At 39.0% G+C, this 24,067-nt stretch overlaps 1 long non-coding RNA gene across 1 annotated transcript; it reads left to right on the top strand.

Annotated features, from left to right (window-relative positions):
• Positions 1–1,601: 1,601 nt before the first annotated feature.
• LOC121399070 lies at positions 1,602–15,379 on the top strand. The gene is made up of 5 exons (XR_005964728.1): positions 1,602–1,753; positions 11,865–11,963; positions 13,265–13,315; positions 13,515–13,565; positions 14,463–15,379. It is a non-coding gene; the product is annotated as an uncharacterized LOC121399070 (long non-coding RNA).
• The last annotated feature ends 8,688 nt before the right edge of the window (positions 15,380–24,067 follow it).

Below are 24,067 nucleotides of genomic sequence, written 5' to 3'. Positions count from 1 at the left end.
ATTAGCAGAACAGAGAAAAAAAAGAATACTGTTAAAAAAGAACATATACACGCACCATAAGAAAAACCTCTTTACAGAGAGATCTCTTGCTAGTGCTACAATATCCCACTCACTGCAGAAAGCACCCCCAATTTGTTTTCTGTCTCACATAGCCCCACTGTACCAATAGCAACACAAGTACCAATCTCATTACTTCTGTAATTTTGCAGGGGTCCCTGATAGGAAACCTCCTGTGTACTTACAAATAAAAAGCTCATGGGGGAGGGGGGTCAAAGTGTGAAAAACATGGAGTACTTACAAATGAAATAACAGTAATAATGTAAGAATGAAAATATGTTGCTATCAATATACCCACTGATACTATAGCCCAGAATAAATGTTAGGTTCTTTGGGGTGGTCACTGCAAAAACTCATTACAGGTGGTTTGGAAATCAGTCATCCAAATGCTTTCTAGAAAATATTGCTCATTCACTCAGCAGTTGTGTCTATGGCATAGGGACCATGGCAATTCTGTACTTACTGCCTGACTGTGGCTTGCAGTAAGCACCTGCTGGCACAACTTATACATCTGAATGATGCTCAAGTTAGGAGGCAGGATTGTGGTTGCCTATGTGCCTCTTCCTGACACAGTAAAGTGCAGTTCCTTGCATCTGCAGGAGCTCATGAGTGTAAAAAACATTCTGAAAGACAAATATATAAGTTTAAATCTAATCAAACGAATGAACAATTTAAGATTAAACAGTTAATAACAGCAAATGTGGTGTATTTGTTATAAATGCCCGTGTAAGAAACAATATGTAGGTAGAACAATCAGAAAACTAAAACTAAGATTAGGAGAACATATTAGAAACATCAAAAAAGGTTTGAGAACACATAGGGGCAGATTTACAAAATTCGAGTGAAGAATTCGAATGTAAAAAACTTCGAATTTCGAAGTATTTTTTGGGTACTTCGACCATCGAATTGGTTAAATTCGATCGAATTCGAACGATTCGAAGTAAAAATCGTTCGACTATTCGACCATTCGATAATCGAAGTACTGTCTCTTTAAAAAATACTTCGACCACCTACTTCGGTAGATAAAACCTACCGAAGTCAATGTTAGCCTATGGGGAAGGTCCCCATAGGCTTGCCTGTGATTTTTTGATCGAAGGATTTTCCTTCGATCGTTGGATTAAAATCCTTCGAATCGTTCGATTCGAAGGATTTTATCGTTCGATCGAACGAAAAATCCTTCGATCGATCGATCGCAGGATTTGCGCAAAATCGTTCGACTTCGATATTCGAAGTCGAACGATTTTAGTTCCCAGTCGAATATCGAGGGTTAATTAACCCTCGATATTCGACTCTTGATGAATCGGCCCCATAGTGTCTCTGAATATTTCCTCCAATGTCATAATAGCGATTCCAGTGGATTAAAAATAATTGGAATTTCAAATAAAATAAGAAATTGGAGAGGTGGTGATAATGTTCAGATCATTTCTCAAGTAGAAACTCGTTGGATTATTACATTAAAAACATTGGTTTGAATATTGATCTAGATATTAATTGTATTATTTAGTGTATTTTAAAAATAAATTTTAATTGTTTTAAAAGTCTACCTAACAAAGATCGCAAAGGGAAGGTGCCAGGACAGCGGAACAGGAGGAAGTCGACGGTGTCATACAAGCTAAACCCTATTGCGAGCAACTGGAATGCAGAGAAGTGGGATCTGAGCAGACTTAACAACGCTCGAGTAAACTCCAGCGATCCTGTAAGTAGAGATCCATCAGGGGCCGGGTGTTAACTTTATATAGAAGCGCACATTTGTGTTCTTTTCTCTCTTCTCCTATATCGTCGTCTGAGGCGAAGCACGAAGGGGGTTTCAGTGTGCCTAAAAGGAGGACGGATTACAGTTTACCAATATTTCTCAGCACACACCTGTCCTCTATACTTCTTGCGCTGAGTTTTCCCTATGGACATTCTAAGTTACAAGCGATTTATTCTGGAGGGAAGGTTTCTGCTGGTGGGACATTATTCAATGTAGGAAGTGCATACAGATTGTATCGATTGATTTGTTTATAGGGGTGGAATTCCCTTTGTATCTGCGCATCCGCTATTTATATTTGCGCAAGGTGTAAAACAAAATCCTATAAAAAACATGGAGGCTTACATCTGTAAGAGTACTTACAAATGAAATAATAGTAATAATTTGAGTGAAAATGTGTTGCCATCAATATACAATATACCCACTGACACTATAGCCCAGAATAAATGTCACGTTATTCCTGAGAAGAGACAATGGGCAAAGACTATACCACAGACTGTATGAGTCTCTGTTCGTCTTATGGCCTACTACCATGTGATTAAATCAATGTAGAGGAACGGAGCACCACAGAGCCAGAATAATATGTTAAAAAGTCAAAATTTATTATAAGACCAAGAAGCTTTGGGACATTGGTCTGGACGTTGCAGCACGCAGAAGCTTGGCTGTGTACCAGTAAGTGCTCCCACTATCATTTTGTTGCTGGACTGCCATGTAATTAACAATTTCACTCATATTCAGTTTGTTCATTTGATTTTGTAAATGCACCTGTCAGTGAGGAGTGGTGGCAGAAAAACGAAAGGTTTATGGGCCTTTTCTCTTGATGAAAGGGACATATGAAGTATTAAGTTATGATGTATTACACTGAGGCCCAGATTTGTGGCGAGGCCAAAAAGGCCTGGGCCTAGGGCGCCAAGATTTCAGGGGCGGCATGCACCCAGCCGCAATCTAGGAGGCAACCCAAGGCTGAAATCCAGGCCTGGAAAGACTTCCACTTATCCACTTCCACTTAATTCAGGAAAGAGCCAAGGCACCCTCAGTATGGCGCAAGTGCGCCCTGATGAAGCCAGTTATGGCATAGAGGAATCTAATGGGCATCCTGGATTATTACAGCAGCGAGAAAGAATGAAGCGGAAAAGAATCTGCTGACTCTAATACCTGCAGGCTTGAATAAGTATCCATGAGAAGCAGGAGCAGTGGGGTAGAGTATGCGTAATGCGGTTATGACTCACCAAATGTCCTGAGCATTTTGAATAACAGGTCCCATTTCAATGCGTTGCACAACTTCTAAATGAGTTGGTTGCAAGTGCAGTATTTTTACTCTACTTAAATCACCCCTATCACTCGGAAAACATTAGCAGTGAAAAAACACTCTACTTTTGATAATAGTGGCCTAAACCACTGCTCCTGACTGCAGGGTGACACCAGTGACCAGGTGCATTAGCCTATGGGGTTCTTTACTAAAGTAGGTTCTAAGTTGCACCAGTGACGTTCTCATAGCAACCAGTAAAAGATTTGCGCTTTTTAAACTTGTAGTAGACCAATAAAAAGTGCTGGCAAATAGCATCCTTTTTCATAATAAAACATTTACTTTACATTCTAAGTGCATACTGTGAATCTAGGTTTTGCAGTTGTGATTCCTTCTTCCATAATTTATGTTGGAGCAGACTCCACTCTGATCAGAAAATAAGTAATCCAAAAACAAATTCCACACTGTAGAGGTTTTTTTTTAGAAACCAAAATAATTTATAAATACACATGCATATAAAAATCACCTTCATACAATGCAATTTTACAATTATGTTTCATAAAATTCATTTACACATATTACAGATGGCATTATACATGATAAGTAACAGCAATGCTACTTTACTGATAGGGATGCACCGAATTCAAGATCAGACCAAGCCCAAGGTGTTGAGCTGAGAAAAATGCAAACTCGCAAGACTTTAAAGCTCTAGGAAACAGAATGTGGCAATTTTCTGCAATTTTTTTACAAGTTTGAATGTGTCATTTAGGATTTGGATTCTCTTTGTGGAGGATACGGTAGTCGGCTGAATTCAATCCAGTGCACCCCTATTAAATTATTACACATACAGAAAGGTAATCAAACTTTTAGTGGTTTTCGACTGCATACAGAATTGGAAAAATGTAGCAATCACATGGCAACCAATTTTGCAACTCGATGCCTAAAATTAGTTTTAAGTTCAAACACCTTTATAGGAATACTGTCATGCCTTAACCACAGTGTAGTGTTCATTATCATCTAGTCTCTGTGCTAATGAAAATGAATAGCCTTTGTATCCTAGAGAGGCAAATAAGTCCATACAGTAAGATAAAAATATAACTTTGTATAGAAATATAGCATGTTGCATTAGGAAGCATGGGTGACATATTGGCCTACAAGTTCTCCAAAACTGGAAAGCAATATTTGATAATGTGGCTTAAACGTCCACACACAGAGATGCCCTTCTGTGTGCCTAATTTCACAGCAGGACACAATTCACAGTTTGGGTGACATACGTAATTGCTAAAAACTGCTAAAGAAAAAGGGAAACCGGGAAATCAGAGCATAAATACATTGAAATGATGCGGATTACCTATGACATTTAGTTACATAATAACTGCAAGGCCATGTGCAATTGGGTATTTAGATGGTATCCCAGCTCCAGATAGGTATATTTTAAAAATACCCATCTATATATTCCCTAAATGCTTCTATATCCATATTCCATACGTTAAGACAAAACCCAGGCAACAGTTACATATTACAGCCCCAGAGATGAGTGGAATCCGGAGTGCTTGCTGATCTTCTACATTTTCCAAAGCACTAGACTAGACTGTATCCATGTCACTGCTGAGCTTGTATTATGGCAGAAAAGGACTTTTTTAATATGTACTTTATAATCAATTTCTATGGCTTATTTTTTCTCCGCAGCTGAATAGCTACAGTGTATTTTTTGCCCACAAATTGGTGTGACTGCCATTCCTTGATCCATTCCTACCACTTGTCTCGCAGGCATGTAGTATGTATCATTGCTGCTATTGAGAAGCTGCTTTATAAATCTACTTTAGTAAGTATTGTATGAGTAACCACATATTATGTATTTTGGCAGTGGAATCACAGTCATCAAAAGGAGAGTACATGGACGTAACTGGGGGGGGCAATTGCGGCCACATTTCCCTTAGAAGAGAGTGGCGTGCGAGCTGCCGGGGGGCCCTGAGGGGGGGTGCGGGCCCTGACCCAATCACACCCCCTGCTCCCCCGGTAGTTACGCCACTGGGAGAGTAGCTCTTTATCACCCCTAGCACCCAATACCCTCCTCACTTCAGTAAGCAAAATTTAAAAAGGGTTTCAGTGTGGAATGCTTATCCTATATACTAACCGAAGGCCTATCTATGTCCCGAGTGGAGGGGAGGCAGATGCGCACGCAACTTCGGTTAGGATCTATGAGATGCGCGCGCAACTTCAGCCGAAAGACATAGATGCGGCCTTCGATTAGCAGATGTGCTGGAAGGTTAGGATCAGAACAGGTTAGGATCGGGGAGGCAGATGCGCTGGAAGGTTAGGATCTAGGGAGGCAGATGCGCTCACCGTCTCCTTCTGCCTCCCGCCGCCTCTTCTTTCCTGCTCACTCAGGCGGCGACCGCTGGAAGGTTAGGATCTAGGGAGGCAGATGCGCTCACCGTCACACTAGGGGAACCGGTTGCGTACCTGCACGAAAGTCTGTATAAGCGTCGGCCATCTTGCTACTCCTCTGCGACTTTGTCATCCGCCCACTGCCAAATCCGCCCACTAAAGTCTGTATAAGCGTCGGCCATCTTGCTACTCCTCTGCGCGTTTGTCATCCGCCCACTAAAGTCTGTATAAGCATCGGCCATCTTGCTACTCCTTTGCAAGTTTGTCTAATGGCGGCGCTAGCGTCACTCTAGGAGGGGAACCGGTTGCGTACCTGCACGAAAGTCTGTATAAGCGTCGGCCATCTTGCTACTCCTCTGCGACTTTGTCATCCGCCCACTGCCAAATCCGCCCACTAAAGTCTGTATAAGCGTCGGCCATCTTGCTACTCCTCTGCGAGTTTGTCATCCGCCCACTAAAGTCTGTATAAGCGTCGGCCATCTTGCTACTCCTTTGCAAGTTTGTCTAATGGCGGCGCTAGCGTCACTCTAGGAGGGGAACCGGTTGCGTACCTGCGTGGGTGGCCATTTTTAGCAAAACGGGCTATATTATCTCCAAAAAATATTGATGTTGACATGATAAACAACCAAGTGATTGCATTACTTCCTGGACAAAGCTGTGTCTTTCTGAGTACTGACTGTATTGATTCTGAAGACGAAAGTGAGAAACTTAACTTCCCATTAGAATATTTAAACACTATCAACAATGCTGGATTACCACAACACAATCTTATACTCAAAGTAGGAACAATAGTCATGCTGTTAAGAAACCTTAAGGGTAGGGGCACACGGCGCGATTTCGCCGCGATTCTGCGCTAAGCGAGTTGTCGCTGCGTTTTTTAAGCCGAAATAGCTTTGCTAACTTTGGCGCTGGCGTCAATGCAAATCGCGGCAAAATCGCTGCGCTAATTCACACGCGGCGATTCGTTTTCTATTGTCGTCCGAAGTTGCCTCGCTGAGCGTTTCCGGGCGACAGTAGAAAAAGAATCGCCGCGTGTGAATTAGCGCAGCGATTTCGCCGCGATTTGCATTGACGCCAGCGCCAAAGTTAGCAAAGCTATTTCGGCTTAAAAAACGCAGCGACAACTCGCCCAGCGCAGAATCGCGGCGAAATCGCGCCGTGTGCCCCTACCCTAACACTAAGCAAGGTTTATGTAACGGTACACGGTTGGTTGTGAAGAGCATGAGACAAAATGTTATCAAGGCAGAAGTGCTTACAGGATCCCATAGCGGTGATACTGTTTTGATTCCCAGAATTGACCTTACCAGTTCTGACCAGGAATTACCTTTTAAACTTAAACGACGACAATTCCCCATTAAGGCTGCATTTGCCATGACAATCAACAAATCACAAGGACAAACATTGGATAAAGTCGGCATTTACCTATCTGAGCCTGTGTTTGGTCATGGTCAACTTTATGTTGCATTTTCAAGAGTGCAGCGTTCATCTGATGTTAAAGTCAAGATTTTAAGTACAGCTCACCAGGGAGAACTCATTCAAGGACAGGAGAACATTTTCACAAAAAATGTTGTTTATAAAGAAATTTTTCAGTAACACTTTACTACCAATAAACTCAAAATTTAAGAATTCTAATAGCAGATAGGTAATAACAAGCAATAGGCACAGATTCACTCTACATCCCCACAAATTAGCGTCGCCAGTTGCTGCCTGGGGATGCCGAGTGAATCAGCACCCATCGCATTTTGCTGCCTCACTGTTGTTACCATTCTTTCATTAACGATTCTTTAGAGAATCGGGGGTTTACTGGTTAAAAATAAAACAAGAATATGCACAATCATACTTGTTGTTTACAAGTATCAACTATATCTTTAACTCCTCCTTAAAAGAGTCTTTGAATTGGTATACCCAAATATACAGCTTTTCTCTGTTATCACTTAGCAAAGGCTGAAAGCATATGATGATATCACTACTCTTTGTTTTCCAGCGGTTCTGTTTCTTCAACATCATTGCAAAACATACAAACATTTATTGCCATAACTGAAAAAAATGCAGATCTTTCCACTTCTATGCCCTCCCCTACTAGTAGTGTTTGGAACCACAGAGGAAATCCAAGGTGTTTGTCATTACTTTTCCTGATCATAACTGTAAATATGGTCACATACTGAAGCACCATTATGCAAGTGCCATACAAGAAGCAAGAAACATAATCCCATAGGAAGAATAAACAGTAGCATGGCAAGCCACAATACAAACTAAACTGCAATATGCAAACAGATATATACAAATCACTTATGATTCATTTTTACTCAATAATTTTGTTTTGCCGGACAATAATTAATCATTTCATAAGTACTAGCAAATGTGGTGTCCGTATAAATATATATATATATAGATGAGGTGGTCTGGTGTTTATTGGTCGAGTCATTGACGGATTTGTGATGGATGGGGGCGTGTCTAGCGATATTGTGTCACATTAGTAATGGTAATAGCCTACGGTGGCTAATCGGAGAAGTTATTGACCATGACACACAGGTGATCTCCTGGCGATTCTCATTGACACGGCTCCTGCACATAGGGCAAGATTTAGGTAACTACGACTAATGGCCAAACACACTCCGCGGGGTTGGGGTTCCCGTTTTGGGACTCGGGATGGAAGGGGACTAGATGCCCTCTATTTATTATTTTTATATCATACTTTCACGTATATCACAGTAGTAACCATGAGACATGGACCCTGGATTTTCTATGTGGTATTCTACACAACAAGCTAAATTATAATTTATTGATGCGGTCTACTGACTGACCGAACTATGCACTCCCCTAATCGCTGTTACTAATGATATGAACACCCACCTATGGTGTTACTGTTATGACTTTGGCGCCATTATGGCCTTTAAATGAGTTTGTGTTGTTGTATTGCACTTCCTGAAGACGGCTAGAATAAGGAGCCAAAACGTTGAAGAAATAAACGGAAATCGTTTTTTTGCACCAAAAAGACCTGTGTAGTGCGGTTTATCGGCTATATTTATTTATTATTTTATAACCAGCACCCAGCCATTGACTAGCAGTTTGTGTGTGCACCAGCATATCGTGTGCTTATATATGTGGTTTTTATCTATACACACAGCAGTCAGGTTTTTTTAACCATATTATTGTCTCAACTTTGAAGACTTCTAGATTTTTAGGGTAGAACTACAGGGTAAACACTGTGACAACATCTGACATTTGTATTTCTTACCACATCTTTCCACCAACATAATGTAATTACTGTATATATTGAATGTGTCATTTTCTGATTCCACATTAACATGCACCAGACATTATTTCTGCTTGCCATTTTCACCAATTATAGTTGCTACTGCTACATAGTATTATGATATATTTAAAGACAGCCCTTATACTGTAGGTGCACTACATGCAACATTTCTGTTACAGGTATAGGATCCCTTATCCGGAAACCTGATATCCAGAAAGCTCCGAATTACGGAATGGCTGTCTCCCGTAGACTCCATTTTATCCAAATAATCCAAATTTTTAAAAACGATTTCCTTTTTCTCTGTAATAATAAAACAGTAGCTTGTACTTGATCCCAACTAAAATATAATTAATCCTTATTGGAAGCAAAACCAGCCTATTGGGTTTATTTAATGTTTAAATGAATTTCTAGTAGACCCAAATTACGGAAAGAAACGTTATCCGGAAAACCCCAGGTCCCGAACATTCTGGATAACAGGTCCCATACCTGTACCTCAGGATATTGCGCATGACCAGAGAAAATCACATGAGGGTCTCAAGTACGAGAACCCACATCAAAGGCTCACGCGCTTAACTTTTATTCCAGCTCTTAACAGTAAATAGGGATTTTTTATTCAAATGTCACTTATATAATTATGTTTGCTCATCTGAGATGTTCATCTCTTCATAATCAACTATGAGATTATAATGCAAAATGAGCTGAAGCCAGAACGGCATCAAGTTTTTTTTTATTCCTGCTTTTATCTGTCTTAGAGAAAGACAGTAACAATCTTTACAGTGTTGTAGCGTTAGATTTCAAATAAAACATTTTTGTATGAATATCCAAAAAGGAAAATATATTGGTCGGTTTTGTTGTCAGTTAGGATTATTACATGCAGTGGTTTATACTGTTATACTGTTTCAAAAGCCATAATGACATTATCAGTAGGGTAAACAGGTGTCAATGAACTGTAATAACCTGCATCTAACCATTATGACATCATCAGTAGAGTAAGCAGGTGTCAATGAATTATGCCTGCATCTAACCATTATGACATCATCAGTAGAGTAAGCAGGTATCAATGAACTATAATAACCTGCATCTAACCATTATGACATCATCAGTAGAGTAAGCAGGTGTCAATGAACTATGCCTGTATCTAACTATTATGACATCATCAGTGGAGTAAGCTGAGACCAGAAAACTCCAGTTTAAGATCATTCCTGTTTAGGTCTGCCTTGGAGAAGCACTACAAAAATCTTTACAAGTTTTTATAGTGAATCTCTGGTAGATTTCAAGGAATTATCTTGCAAAGATGAAGACCCATTGGTGGTTTTTCATTTTTGTTTCCATTTTATTATCAAACCTTTATTTAAAAGCAGGTAAATATATTTTAATACTTTTCTACAAAGTGTATTTTCTCTACTGATCACAGAGTGTAGGCGTGCAGGCAGTAAATGTTAATAATCGATCATTTATTACTTGGATAAATAAGCAGATGAATAAATGTAGAATATATAGAATAGAATAAATTGTAGACTATCTGGGCTACTGATTGATCCAGATATTGTACAATTTATTCTATTATTTTTATTCTACATTTAAAACTTTTGGAACGTGTTCTTACGCTCTGATAAGTACAAGCACTAGTGCATCAATCCTTATTTAGGGAAGCGCTATCCCATACGTTATATATCCAATATAGTGATTTAAGGAGAGCACTCAAAGCAATACTGATGTGGTTAGATTTTAATTGTGGACTACAATTATTGCAATTAATTAACAAATAATACAATTACTCAAGTGAGAAAGGGCATATTAGGCCGGAAACATGTGTGAATTGTAGTCCACAATTAAAATCTAACCGCAGCAGTATTGCTTTGCGTATTCTACATTTGTTCATCTGCTTATTTATCCAAGTTAAAAATAAATGATATCATATCTGCATCCATTACAAAGGCTGCATTTGAGTTTTGTATGTATATTTAAAACAGACAAGAGATACCATATTACAGAGAATGTTTTGCTGTTGTTTTCCTACAATATTTTAGGTTTAGGATTCTATATCATTAAGGGGCAGATTTATCAAAGGTCGAGGTGAATTTTCGCATTCAAAAAATTAGAATTTTGAGCTATTTATTGTGTACTTCAAATTGGGAATAGTCCAATTTCGATTTGAATTTTAGAAAAATTAGAATATCGAAATTTATCATGTACTTCGACTTGGATCAATCGCCATCTAAAACCTGCCAAATTGCTGTTTTAGCCTATGGGGGACCTTCTAATACCTATTTGGAGTCAATTGGTGGACTTTGAAAAATCAAAGTTTTTTTTTTTTGGAAAAACGTTGATTCGAATTTGATAGAATGCACTATTAATTTGATTCGTACGATTCAAATTCGCCCGAATATGGACCTTTGTGATCGAAAATGGACCTATTCGCCCAAAATAAAACTTTGACTTAATTTCGGTTGGTCTTTTTGATTTCGAATTTTGAATTTCTTCAAATTCGACCCTTGATAAATATGCCCCATAATCTTGTGTATATTCAGAAGGTGGTATTTTTGAGCAGTAATGCCTTTTGTGATTTGGAAAGGTATTTTCAGAAATTGAGTAGGAAGCGATTTCACAGAAGTCCTGTGTGACCATTACCCAAACGGTTCAAAGCTTATCAAGCCATTTTATAGGCCCACAGCTAATGTTAGAAATTAGTTACATAATCTCACCTCCAGATTTTTTTCTCCCACCCACAGATTGATCTATGGACTTTGCCTCCATTTATCACTGATTAATGTTAATAAGAATCTGTTCAAAAAAACACTGATGCCCAAATAACAACAAATAGTACAGGTACAGAATCTGTTATCTGGAAACCCGATATCCAGAAAGTTCCAAATTATGGAAAGGCCTGCTCCCATAGACTCCATTATAATATAATAATCCAAACTTTTTAAAATGATTTCCTTTTTCTCTTTAATAATAAAATAGTACATTGTACTTGATCTAAACTAAGATATAATTAATCCTTTTTGGAAGCAAAACAATAGGTCGAAATTACTTAAGACCTGTTATCCGGAAAACCCCAGGTTCTGAACATTCTGATTAACAGGTCCCATACTTGTAGTAAACACGTCAATATTTAGACTCCAACTAAACTATTGTTAAATATTTTTTTCTTAACATAGCCGCTAATGAGATTTTTGAAGATAGTAGCGATGATGATGACGACGATGATGATATTTACCTAGACATTACCGATGCTCCGGATAAAACAGCACCAGAAGGTAAAGTAACAGGCCTACGTTAATCTGGACCTTTTAATATTATGATTTGCTACTACCCCTGATATCATGTCATTATAAGCATGTTCATCACTTTCTATTCATTCTATGGGATTTATCAAATGTTGAACTCAAACTTTCACCCATTGATAAATACTCTTCAAAAATCCCATAGGAATGAATAAAAAGCGAATGAATCTTTCTGTGGCGAGTTCTAATCTCACATTTTGATAAATCTGCCCCAGATATTCAAATCACATCTGGCCATTCCTATAGTTCAATGTCTAAATTAACACATTGGGGCAGATCTACTAAAGGGCGAAGTGACTAACACTATCGACGATTCGCCAGCGTTACCGTATTTAGGCACTTTGCCGATTTACTAACGGGCACAGGCGCAACTTCGCTAGTGAAAGAGACAGACGCTAGCGGTCATTCGCACTTTATCGGCAGGTGGATTTTCGCTCTGGCGAATGGACGATACTCCGCAAATTCACTAAGATGCGGATTTTACTGAACTTTACATCTTTCGCCAGACTTGCTTTCGCCAGCTCAGACCAGGGGAAGTGCATTGGAGTGCATTGATCTTCCTCATTCTTCTGTCACTTACATCATATTTTTAGTGGAAAAAGTTTCTAAGTCCCAAAAAACATTGGTGTCTTTTGCATCTTTAAGAGTGATAGCCTGCAAAAGTCCTTAAAATTTTGGGTAACCGGGTTCCCCCCTACATTTTCTAACATATGAAACTATACAGTGGGCTCATGTGTAGGACATTATAACAACTCTATTTTCTTTATTAAGGTTCCCTGGACTTGTGTAGTGTAATGTATTTGCTGCAACATATACGTCCATTCAACTTTATAATTTCCCGCCATATGCAAATTAGCCTGAGCGAAGACCTCTAACGAAGTTTCGCTAGGCATAATTGATTGCTAACGCATCTTCGCTTTGATTGCTGAAGTAATGCTAGCCAAAATTTGCCAGCGTTCGTGGGCCCTGGACGCAACTTTGCATTTTAGTAAATTAGAGTAGTTAAAGCGAATTTTCGCCTGGCAAAGTGTAGCGATGGGTACAAAGCCTTCGCTGGCGAATTTTCGCAGGTTAGTAAATTTCCCCCATTGTCTGCAACAGAAGGTATATAGTATTAATAAGAACTTGCAACTGACAAAGGACAACTTTTTTTAGCTATGTGGGCAAACAATGCCACTCTACGTTAAATGATGTGAAATTATTTATTACATTAATTGCATTACAGAGATATCAAACAAATAAAATAACATGCTTTCACTTCCTTCCCAATCCAGAAATAGCCACAGATGCTACAGACTATGCAGAAAATAACAAAGATCCGGGAGGTAAGAGAGAAATTTTGCCTTGCTAATATTTCTAGTTTACATATTAATAGCTAATGTGTAAGGTTTTACACACAGCCTCATGCTATGCTATTAAATTTTACCTTAATTAGAAGAGAAAAAAAAAATCTCTTCACATTTCCATAATCCCTAAAATTGTTTTGTACATTATTACCTACATTTGCTATTTTTTTCAATACAGAAAGTCTTGAAGATAATGAGGATGAGGATGAAGAAAGCCAAAATGTTGAAAGTAAGGTTTGATTTATTTTTTTCTTTTTAAGGAAATATATATTTTAACCAAAGAATAGAAATGCACACAAAACTGTATACATTGCACTTATTCACAGCTACTTGTGCCAATTTTGCCGTGAATTTTGCGGGAAATTCGGGAATTTTGTGGTGAAACTGGACAAATTAGCCCATCACTAGTACTGTACTGACAATTTCGACGCCAGAATCATTTGACGCGCATTAAAGTCAATGGGGTAAATTTATCAAAGAGTGAAGTTCCGCCACTAGAGTGAAATTCCACAGCTCTCAATTCATTTCTATGGGATTTTGAAATGCGTATTTATCAATGGGTGAAAGTGAAAGTTCACCCTTTGATAAATACGCCTATAAAAACTTCACTATTAACTTCACTCTTTGATAAATATACCCCAATGAGCATCCAATTAAATGTCGCTGACATCTAAACTGTCGCCGACCTCAAAAAAATTTTGAAACGCAGAAATTCACACATCACTAGACCGCACATGGTCATTTTTTTCAAATTCAAACCGAATCTGGACTATTCCATAGACGAAGTACACAAAAATTAGCTAAAATTTTGAATTTTTTACATTTGGATTTTCACTTTGCCCCTTAAGTCAAACCTGAAAGTGCCATGAAAGCTACTCAAACTTATAACTATCTGGTTTGAACATGTTTCATATTACTTGTGTCACAGTTCTACTCTTCTCTGTAAATACATACATGAAGATCTATAATAAGTAAAAAAAAAAACAGACCCATAAATCTATATTTGCCAAAACCCAAATATTCTTGCGATGTGGAAAAAATAGAAGTAAAAATCTCTTCACCTTTCCATAATCCCTAAAATAGTTTTATACATTATTACCTACATTTGCTATTTTTTTCAATACAGAAAATCTTGAAGATAATGAGGATGAGGATGAAGAAAGGCAAAATGTTGAAAGTAAGATTTGATTTATTTTTTTATTTTAAGGAAATTTATATTAGAACCAAAGAATAGAAATGCACATAAAACTGTATAAATTGCAGACTTTTTCACAGCTACTTGTGTCAATATACACTCCTCTAAACTTACATGTTGAACTGAATTACCACATTACTTAGCGAGTGACTGCAGTTGTACTGGGAAACAATACTGCATTGTGGGTTAAAACATGACAAATTGCATCTATGTTTGTGCTTTACACTTGCATTAGTAGATGAGCCCCCTTGTTACATATTGTAATACTGTTTGCCCAATTCTTCAAACCCGTAAAAAATTATGCAATTATTTTATTATTTGAACTAAGCAGACAGTGAAAGAATGCAGTGAATGCATCATTTTGGGGTTCGGATAAATTAAGAATCTTCACATAAGATTTGGCTGAAAACCAAGTCCCCCTCACTTTATTAAGACTTTCAAATTCAGTTTGGCTAGGCAAAGATTAAAGTTAACAGCATAATTCTGCTTGTGTTATGGTAAAACCTCAATAAAACATTTGAAACACAAAGATTAAGGGGCAGATTTATCAAGGGTCGAATTTCGAATTCGAAAAACCACGAAATTTGAATTAAAAAAGACCGACGAAATAAAATTGAAGGGATTCTTTTGGCCGAATAGGTCTGGTTTCGATTGAATAGGTCAGTTTTCGATCGTATTCGAATCATGGTTCAACATTTCCACCAATTGACTCCGAAAAGGTTCTAGGAGGTCCCCCATAGGCTAAAACAGCAATTCGGCAGGTTTTAGATGGGGAACTTTTAAAGAGACAGTACTAGTGATGGGCGAATTCGTCCTGTTTTCCTGCAGATTTCATGGGAGATTCACGAATTTTGTGGCGAAACAGGATAAATTCGCCCATCACTAGTAATGTCTCTTTAAAAATGTAAAGACATTTTTTAAAAAACGTGTGAATAATTTGCGAAACGTGAATTTTGCCGCAGGCGACAATTTGCCAGCGTCAAAATTGACGCTGGCGACAATTTAGATGCCAGCATCATTTGACGCGCATTTAAGTCAATGAGCGTCCATTCAAATGCCGACCTCAAAAAAATTTTGAAACAGGGAAATTTGCCACAAATTTGCGCCTGGCAAAAAAGTTCACCCATCACTTGACAGTACATGATACATTTAGATATTCAACTTTGGACTATTCCCTAGTCGAAGAACACAAAAATTAGCTAGAAATTTGAATTTTTCAAATTCTAATTTTCACTTCGACCTTTGATAAAACTGCCCCTAAGTCAAACCTGAAAATGCCATGAAAGCTGCTCAAACTTATAACTATGTGGTTTGAACATGAATCATATTACTTGTGTCTACAGTTCTCTTTTTTGTAAATGCATAAATGAAGATCTATAATAAGTAAAAAAAAAAAAAAAAGTAAAAAACAAGACCCATAAATCTATATTAGCCAAAACCCAAATATTCTTGCGATGTGCGTGTACTATAACAAGGTTTTCTATCTTCTTTTTAGTAACAAATAACAAAGCTGAAGATGTCACAGAAGAAAGTGGTAAGAGAGATATTTTTTATGTTAAGGGTCCAGTGTTCATGACATTACATGAGTGTAAATTACTGGGACCATCACGTGTATTTGGTAGATAGGAAGTTTTAACAATAATTCTTTTTTTTTTTTTTTATGCTCCATAGAAAACTCTATCGAAGGATCTCTGAAAGTGACATCAAACACTACTCTCTCAGAATTTGGTAAATATATTTCATTTTTACAATGGAAAATTCACAATAGGGCTAAAAATAACCCAGACCTGTGAATTGTATTTTACAGCTTTTCTTTCTTACTCTTTTAAGATGAATTCACCAGAATACATTGTTTTCTTTTCAGACGCTATCAAGAAACTTATTACAAGCATGATAGAGAGAAATGATATGAACACCATCATAATATGTTCTGTGATGGGCGGCGCGCTATTAATAATCTTTGTTATCATGCTGTGCCTAATAATGGTGATTATAGCGGTGAAAGATGCGTAAGTACTGCCTTTATCTCTTCTGTTTGTTGCATTTCTTTATCAAAGGTTTAACTTTGTGCTCCTCTTTTTTTTGCATTTTCAGTAACACTGATGAACTGAGGAAAGCTGAAGAAGGTAATATATTTGAAAAAGTATGGGAAACTATAATGGTGGAAAATACAGGCAGGCCAATTTCTATAATTGGAATTAAGGCCCCCATACACGGGCCGATAAAAGCTGCCGACAGACCAAGGGGCAGATTCCCTAAAGGGCAAAGTGGCGAACCCTGGTCGAAAATTCGCCAGTGTGACGTCATTTCGGAACTTTGTCGAACGGGCGCAGGCATCACTAATGAGAATTTAGAAGATAGTAGCGATGATGATGACTACGATGATGATATTTACCTAGACATTACCGATGCTCCGCCCATTTGGCCATTGGAATTTGCCCCCAAGTCGGCAGCTTATCGCTCCGTGTGTAGAGCCCCCTGATGGGCTTTCCCGATCGATATCTAGCCGAAAGTTGGCAGATGCCAATCGGGCTGGTTAGAAAATCCTGTCGGATCGCGACCGCATCTTTTCGTTTTTCGACACGGTCCCGCAATCAGACTGCTGGTTTGGCCTCTGTTGTGATCCAATTGTTGGGCCCTAGGGCTCACGATTGGATCAGCCCGATATCGCCCACTTCAATGTGGGCATATCGGGAAGAGACCAAAAGGGTGTATCTCTACTCCTATGGCCAACATTAGACAGGCTAAATCAGAGCAACTGTTTTCTGCAATCATGCTTGATATTTGCTACTATATTTAAGAAAAAGCTCAGTGGGGTTAATTGTGGGGAAAATGTTATTGCAAAAAAAAAATTGCATTATTTCATTTACTTTCAATGAAGCTGTAAAGTCCTAACTTTATATTTGGTTTAAACAAAAAGTTGCCTGAATGTACAGATACGTACACTTCAACATTGCCATTTCAACAAACTTGGCAGCTTTTAGTTTTAGAAGTTTTTTATTTCCATTTGAAGAGTTAAAACACATCTGTCATTGTAATAAATTTCCCCCTTTGTTTTTCTGTTGTTATAGGGCAAGCTGAAAATTAGAAGAAGAAGAAGGAAGGACAGATAACAAGCAAATAGGATGGAGAGCAGTTACAAAGTTGTAATTAAAAGGAGAAAAGGAGATGGGGTGGAACTGGAGGGCTTGAGATTGTTTTCCTGAAATGCGAGCTATCACAAATGAAGACAGAGACTGCAAGGGGGAAATTAATTCATTCCCACCTGACTAAAATGTATTGCATAGCAAAAAAAAACACGCCCAGTTTTTAATTTAATAAAATAATAGCCAATTCATATTGGCCTTCCTATTTGTGTTTATTCATATGGGGGTACGTTGCAGATATCAAATTACTATTTGCTTGAGAACACTTGAGTCAAGTTGTCCTTTACTGGTTTATGGCTTTATTCAGCTGAAGAAAAGATCTGTGTAAGTTGCCTATTCCAGAACAAAATGTCACTATGAAAAAGGGGGTCATGGGAATCCACTCTAAACATTAGTGGGACATGTATTGGTTAGGAACAAGGGCGCTCCACCAATGAGGCGAGTTGATCCACTCGCCTCAGGCAGCAGAGCCCACCTGGTTGCCTGGGGTGGCAAAAATGTCGCCCCTGGCAAAATTTCGGTTTTCAACCTGGAAATTCAGCTCTTATAGTGCAGAGAGCGCAATTGCGCTCTCTGCACTAGCGTCGTGCAGCTCCCCGACCCCATCGTGCGCAGAAAATGTGAGCACCGTGAGGAGGGGTGGGGGCGGCAACGGAAGGATGCCTCAGGTTATCAGTCACTGCACTAGTGAGAATAGAAGCAATGACTGCTGTCTCACTTCTCATCCTGATTATTCGTTTGGCAATTTGTTCCTGCAAATCGTCCACAATATCTTGGTCATGATTTTTAACCTTTTACATTCTGCAGCTTTATGTCTTTCCATTGCAGTGCATTTAAATAATAGTGATGATGTCAGTAAAAACATGCAACGAAGATACCTGCAATGGAAGGCGGTATATATCCATGGTTCCCACAATGGCTTGCATCAATAGGTGCACTGTAATGGGCTAAAGAGACATGAGGCTTACAGAAAAATAATGGTTGCATTTAATTTGAACACGTTAAGTGAAACATAGAATGTAGATAAATAATTAATTATGTGAGGAATGGTCCAAAAAAGATTAAAGGATTCCATGGGGCTAACCTGCTTCTCTAATTCCAAAAATATTGTCCGATTTTCCTTGAGGGTCATTTAACGCCACAAGCAACCTTCTCAAGTGCAGCGATATTTCAGATTACTGTTTTTAATGAAAGCTTGTTGAAGTAGAAGTTTGCCTTTAAAATAAACATTAAGGTGGAAGTAAGGATTACTTCCACTGCAACTGGAAGGCAGCAAATGTTGTGAATGCTGATTATAGTGCATTTCTGAGTAAAATGGGTCATTCCAAACATTGTTCCGGAAAACAGCATACTTTGTATAAAAAGTTGGTTGGAGAGGGGAAAAAGTGCAGAAAATGATATGCTGCTCAGCTAAAATTATATTAAATGCTTTAAAATGGCGACCAAAACCTGAAAGATGTGGAAGAAAACAGAAAACTGCCATTCGAATGTATAGAAGAATAGCCAAATATGGCTCCAAATAAGACTCCAATGATCAGTTCCAGGAACATTAAGGAGGGTCTAAAGCAGAGCCGGGCCAACCCGGCCAGGCGCCCCAGGCAACCTGGTCGAGCACGGCGCCGGCTTAGTGTGCGCTCAATCGCAAAACTACACGCCGGCGAGCAGGCGCGCATGCGCGATACTACGCACCGGCGCGCATGCACAAAACTACGCGCAATCACGCATGCGCGAAACTACGCTCATGCGCGCAATCGCATTTGCCGGCACCAGTCAGGGAGACACAGGACTGGACACGGGGTAGGCGACAGAGCAGGTACGTGCCTGGCGCCCCCTCAGCTTTGCGCCCTAGGCACGTGCCTACTCTGCCTACCCCTAGTTCCGGCCCTGGTCTAAAGTTACCGGTGAGTAGAGGACGCCTATGTAAAGCCAAGCTCTCGACAAGAAGCCTCCCCGAAGTCCCACTGGAGGAGGGAAGGAACAAAATGCATTATCAATGGTATATCTTATTCTACAGCCAATAGCTTATATGAATATAAATATTAGGGGCTAATGGGGAAACAAAAATTAAAGATCCTTTATGTCCACTTAAGTTCAGTCTAGGGAAGAATCCTGAACCAGTATCAATTCCGTTTTCAAAGAAAACTCAGTTTTGTGCTTTGTCTCCCTTTCAGGGAGTGAAACAAAATTTCCTTTACTAGCAGAAATGTGCAAAGATGATCTGTTTTATCAGTTTTCCAACAAACAGCCCTACAGCCTAAAGGCAAGTTATATCTCATAGGTATACATTGTATTTACTATTTTAACTGAAGAAAGGCCCATATATCAGAAATCAGCACTCTCTGTTAAGATATTTGCCTGTCTGTATGCCTTAATCAGACAGTGAGAAAACTAACATGGCTATTTCCTAACACTACATTTATGCCCCTTACCCATCACAGACATTCACCTTTTCCCCCATTATGTGCTGGGACATTTGATTAAACTACATAACAGAAAATACTGTAACTGCTGTTCAGCCAGAGTGATATTTCCTAAAAAAAAAAGGAATCTGTCCTTTTTCATCCTTCTTATTTTTAACACTTTATGTAACAGATTCATCTCATTTTAAAAATTTCCCTTTGTAGTCCATTATTCTGCAGATCCTCACATTATAACGCTTATTGGAAAGGGAACTAAACTATTTCTAACTGCACAATTAATAGGGTACAGAAATATGAAGCAGCTGATGAAAAAGCTTGAACAAACACAGCTTACTGTCACTGTACTAACTCACAATTGCGTAAAGTGTACTTTTTCAGCCTTCTTTTACGCTGCCCATTTTTGGAGAGGATGTGCAAACAGGTGGTACGATGCCACCTATAAGAGTCGGAAGACTCTGATTGCTTCTTTGTCCACTTAATAAACTACTACTTGTTCCGACAAAAACAGCAGACTCTTGGCGCCGTAAACCTTTGCAGAGGGCTACGTTTGGCTCTATGTCACCTGTTGCTTGCTGTTTAACCATTCTTGCAATATCCAACCTTTTAAGTCGATCCACGAAATTCATCTTCTGCTGCCCCACATCAGGTTGCTTCTTGGTTAATTTAAAGCCATACATTTCCTGCAGGAAATTGCTAGAAAGTTTTCAGATGGATTTTCTTGTGGCTCAGATGTGAAACAGGATGGGGGTAGAGAATAGGAAGGAGAATTGGGTGGAGAGAAAAGGCAAACTGTCTGGGTGTAGAAGTTGTGGCTTCTCTACATCAAGGGGCCTTTCCAGCTTTGCTGATATTCCATGTTCTTGCAAGAGTTTGGCTAGGTTACTGGTACTGCTTGAAGTACTTGTGCAGTCACTTCTTTTGCTTATGGCCTCACCAACACTCAACCAACAAGAAGTGTGAGAGCCAACAAATGTGCTTGTTGAAGATGCACTGCTCTCTCCAAAGGAGAATGGTGTGTACATGAAACTAGAAAGGAAAAATATGCATTATTAAGTATTCTGTACAAAGAAAATAGTTACAACATCCATCCAACAAAAACTGCTCAGTTTAGACATTTTCAGAACTAAGATCCTCACATGGGCGTTACCTGAGTGATGTCAGATGGGTGCAATATCCGGCAGGTGGTAAAGGTAAATGTTGAGTTTGCGCAGCCCTGGCACTTGCCAGGGTTTATTGCTACAAAAAAGAATATGACAAATTAATTTTCTTAGAAAGGCCTAATTGGAGCTTTACCTAATTGAAAGGGGGGAACTGAAAGGGTTAACTTCTATCCTTGAAACTTCTGTCCTTGCTCAAACTTCTTTGTGCAAAACATGCTTATATGGCACATACTACTCAGCTGGCCTGAGCAGCTGGGTAGTTATATATATAAAAAATAAAAACATAAAAACGAAAAGAATAAAAATAGGTTTTGCCTCGTGTATGGCGGTTTTTGAGGCTAGTTGTTAATTGTCTCGTGAGGCTTGTTTTGCAAATTGGTTCGCCTCGTGTATGGTCGAGGCTTATTTGCTAAATTGGTTCGCCTCCTGTAATGGTCGATACTGTTAGTACAGTAAGATAGGGATATTTAGGTTGCACGCAGAAACCTTTTCTTACTGACTGATTCACCTCTCCATATACAATATTGTCTCGTTTTGTCTTTGTACGTGTATGTATCCCCCATGTCTGTATAGAGATTAAGGTATATACGTCACATTGTATTCCATTTTCTTGACGTGTAACTTCTTACTTAAAAAAATCTATCATTCTTTCGCCGTGCGTGTGTGTATATGCCATCCAGGGACACATAATTGTTTGTTTGTATATTGATAACTGTTACTAATACATCCTGTTGGTGTTGCTGCTATTTGTAAGTTGTACTAATCATATATATATGGTGATGGAAATTGCTACGTGAGAGCAGTGATTCTGTCAACAGAATTTCCCAAAGCCGGCAGGTAAGCCACTTGTTGCTTACCAACAGGGAACTTCTGTTGGTAGTGTTCACAAGTCACACACTTTGTTATAAGTGATTACAAGCTATATATATATATATGTAAGGCATGTATGCATATGTTTTGTTGTTTTGCCGTCTAAGTGTTAGGTATTGTATGTTGGTATAGTTGTGTTACCAATTAATTCTACTGCTAACTGTCTGTGACCACACTTGTGGATTGCCTCCTATTTTTGTACTGCCACTTTTATTCCTTTTACTTTTGTTCTTACTAGAGACATAAACTCTGGATTTGATCCAGAAGCAGGCTGTCTTTCCTAAATCAGATTTATGAATCCAGGAAATAGGTAATTAGACTGGAACAGGGAGTAATAGGGTCTAGAAAACACATAAGCAGTATTCGCTAGGAAGAACTGCAAGTCTCATCCAACACTACACTACTTGAAAAGATAGAAAGCTGCTATCCTAATATTTCTCTTCTATATTTTCCTCTAATGAAGAGTAACAAATAATGTATGTTTAAGTAAAGATTGTTTGGGAATGTGTAAAAGATAAGAGAAAGTGAAATCAGGAACAATATTAATGTAAAGTGAACAGCTCAGAGATAAGTTCTCTGACAGTAATAGCTCAGATACAGAAGAGCAGGCTTTCCCCAGCCCCGCAGCTACGCTCTACCCCACCCATACAATACAAAGTAGAGAAAAAGGGGGGCGACGGGGGACGCTGCAGAAGCGCGTCTGACTAAAAACACACAGATCTTAGAAGGATTTTTCAAGATCTTCCATAGCCCCACACTAATCCACACAAATTTGCACAGGAACTCTTGTTTGTCCATGGTGCTCATAAGCCTAATTAGAACAATATATTATTTGTACTCAAACGTGTGTGGTCCAGGGGATTACCAATGTCTGTTAGCCAAAATTAATTGAGATACTAACCCTGTTGACCACCATTTTTTTCTCTTTCAGAAGCTTCTTGGGAAATAGTTTTCAAATTTAACCAAGATGCCCAAGAGTCTGCTGTCCAGTATGCTATTACCTTTGTGTCAGGATTACTAAATGATCCTCAAAGTAACCTCAGCATACATAGTCTTGCCTGGAAGCATAAGAAGTAAGAAAAGATAGTCATTGCCACAAGTTGAGAACTCCTGTCTTAAGCCCCAGCAGGTGTTACCAGGTCAGCAACAGTCTAACAACTTCCAGGATAATTCCCAAAACTCCAGAAACAATAACTAACAGACAGCAGTACAGGTCAGATAACCGTAACAAAAGACAGTCGTTTGCGTTAATTGTAATAATCAAGGGCATTATGCATATAAGTGCATGTCCCCAAAGACAGCCCTTTCCCCTGCAGGAGATGCAGCCCCTTCACATCCCAATGCATCCCTCATAAATCCTGATTGAAGGTGCGAGGCAGCACCGGTACCAGTATTTCCAAACACTTCTAATCACCATCCAGACCTCCTAATTGAAGTGTTTATTAATTAAAATACCCTCTCTTGTTCAGTGAATACTGGTGCTGCCCGCTCAGTTTTAAAGACTTACTCCAAGTGATTTGTGGGCTTTCTCACCAAAAGATGTTGGGTTAATGTCATTCATCCATCCCACCTGTGTCCATACGAGTAGACCTAAGGGCCCCCAGCCCAAAATCTCACAGTACCCACTGTCCAGTGAAAAAGTATAGGGTATTGGCCCAGTCATTCAAGGGTTACTTGATAAGGGAGTGTTAATTCATAGGATTAGCCCTGTAAATATGCTTATTTTGCCAATTAAAAAGCCCTGCAAGAATGAGTGGCGTTTTGTTCAGGATCTCAGAGCAATTCACAAAGTTGTTATTGCAGCCCATCAGGTAGTGCCAAAACCGACTACCAAAGCAGGTTGCAGTCATTAAGTACTAAGCCCACACTGGGTCCTCTGACCGTGTAGCACAAGATAATGCCTATGCTGATGTAGCTGCAAAGCAGGCAGCATTGTATTA

Source organism: Xenopus laevis, chromosome 9_10S (assembly GCF_017654675.1).
Source record: "Xenopus laevis strain J_2021 chromosome 9_10S, Xenopus_laevis_v10.1, whole genome shotgun sequence".
Taxonomy (NCBI): Eukaryota; Metazoa; Chordata; class Amphibia; order Anura; family Pipidae; genus Xenopus; species Xenopus laevis.
This window is presented reverse-complemented; position numbering and strand designations above follow the sequence as displayed.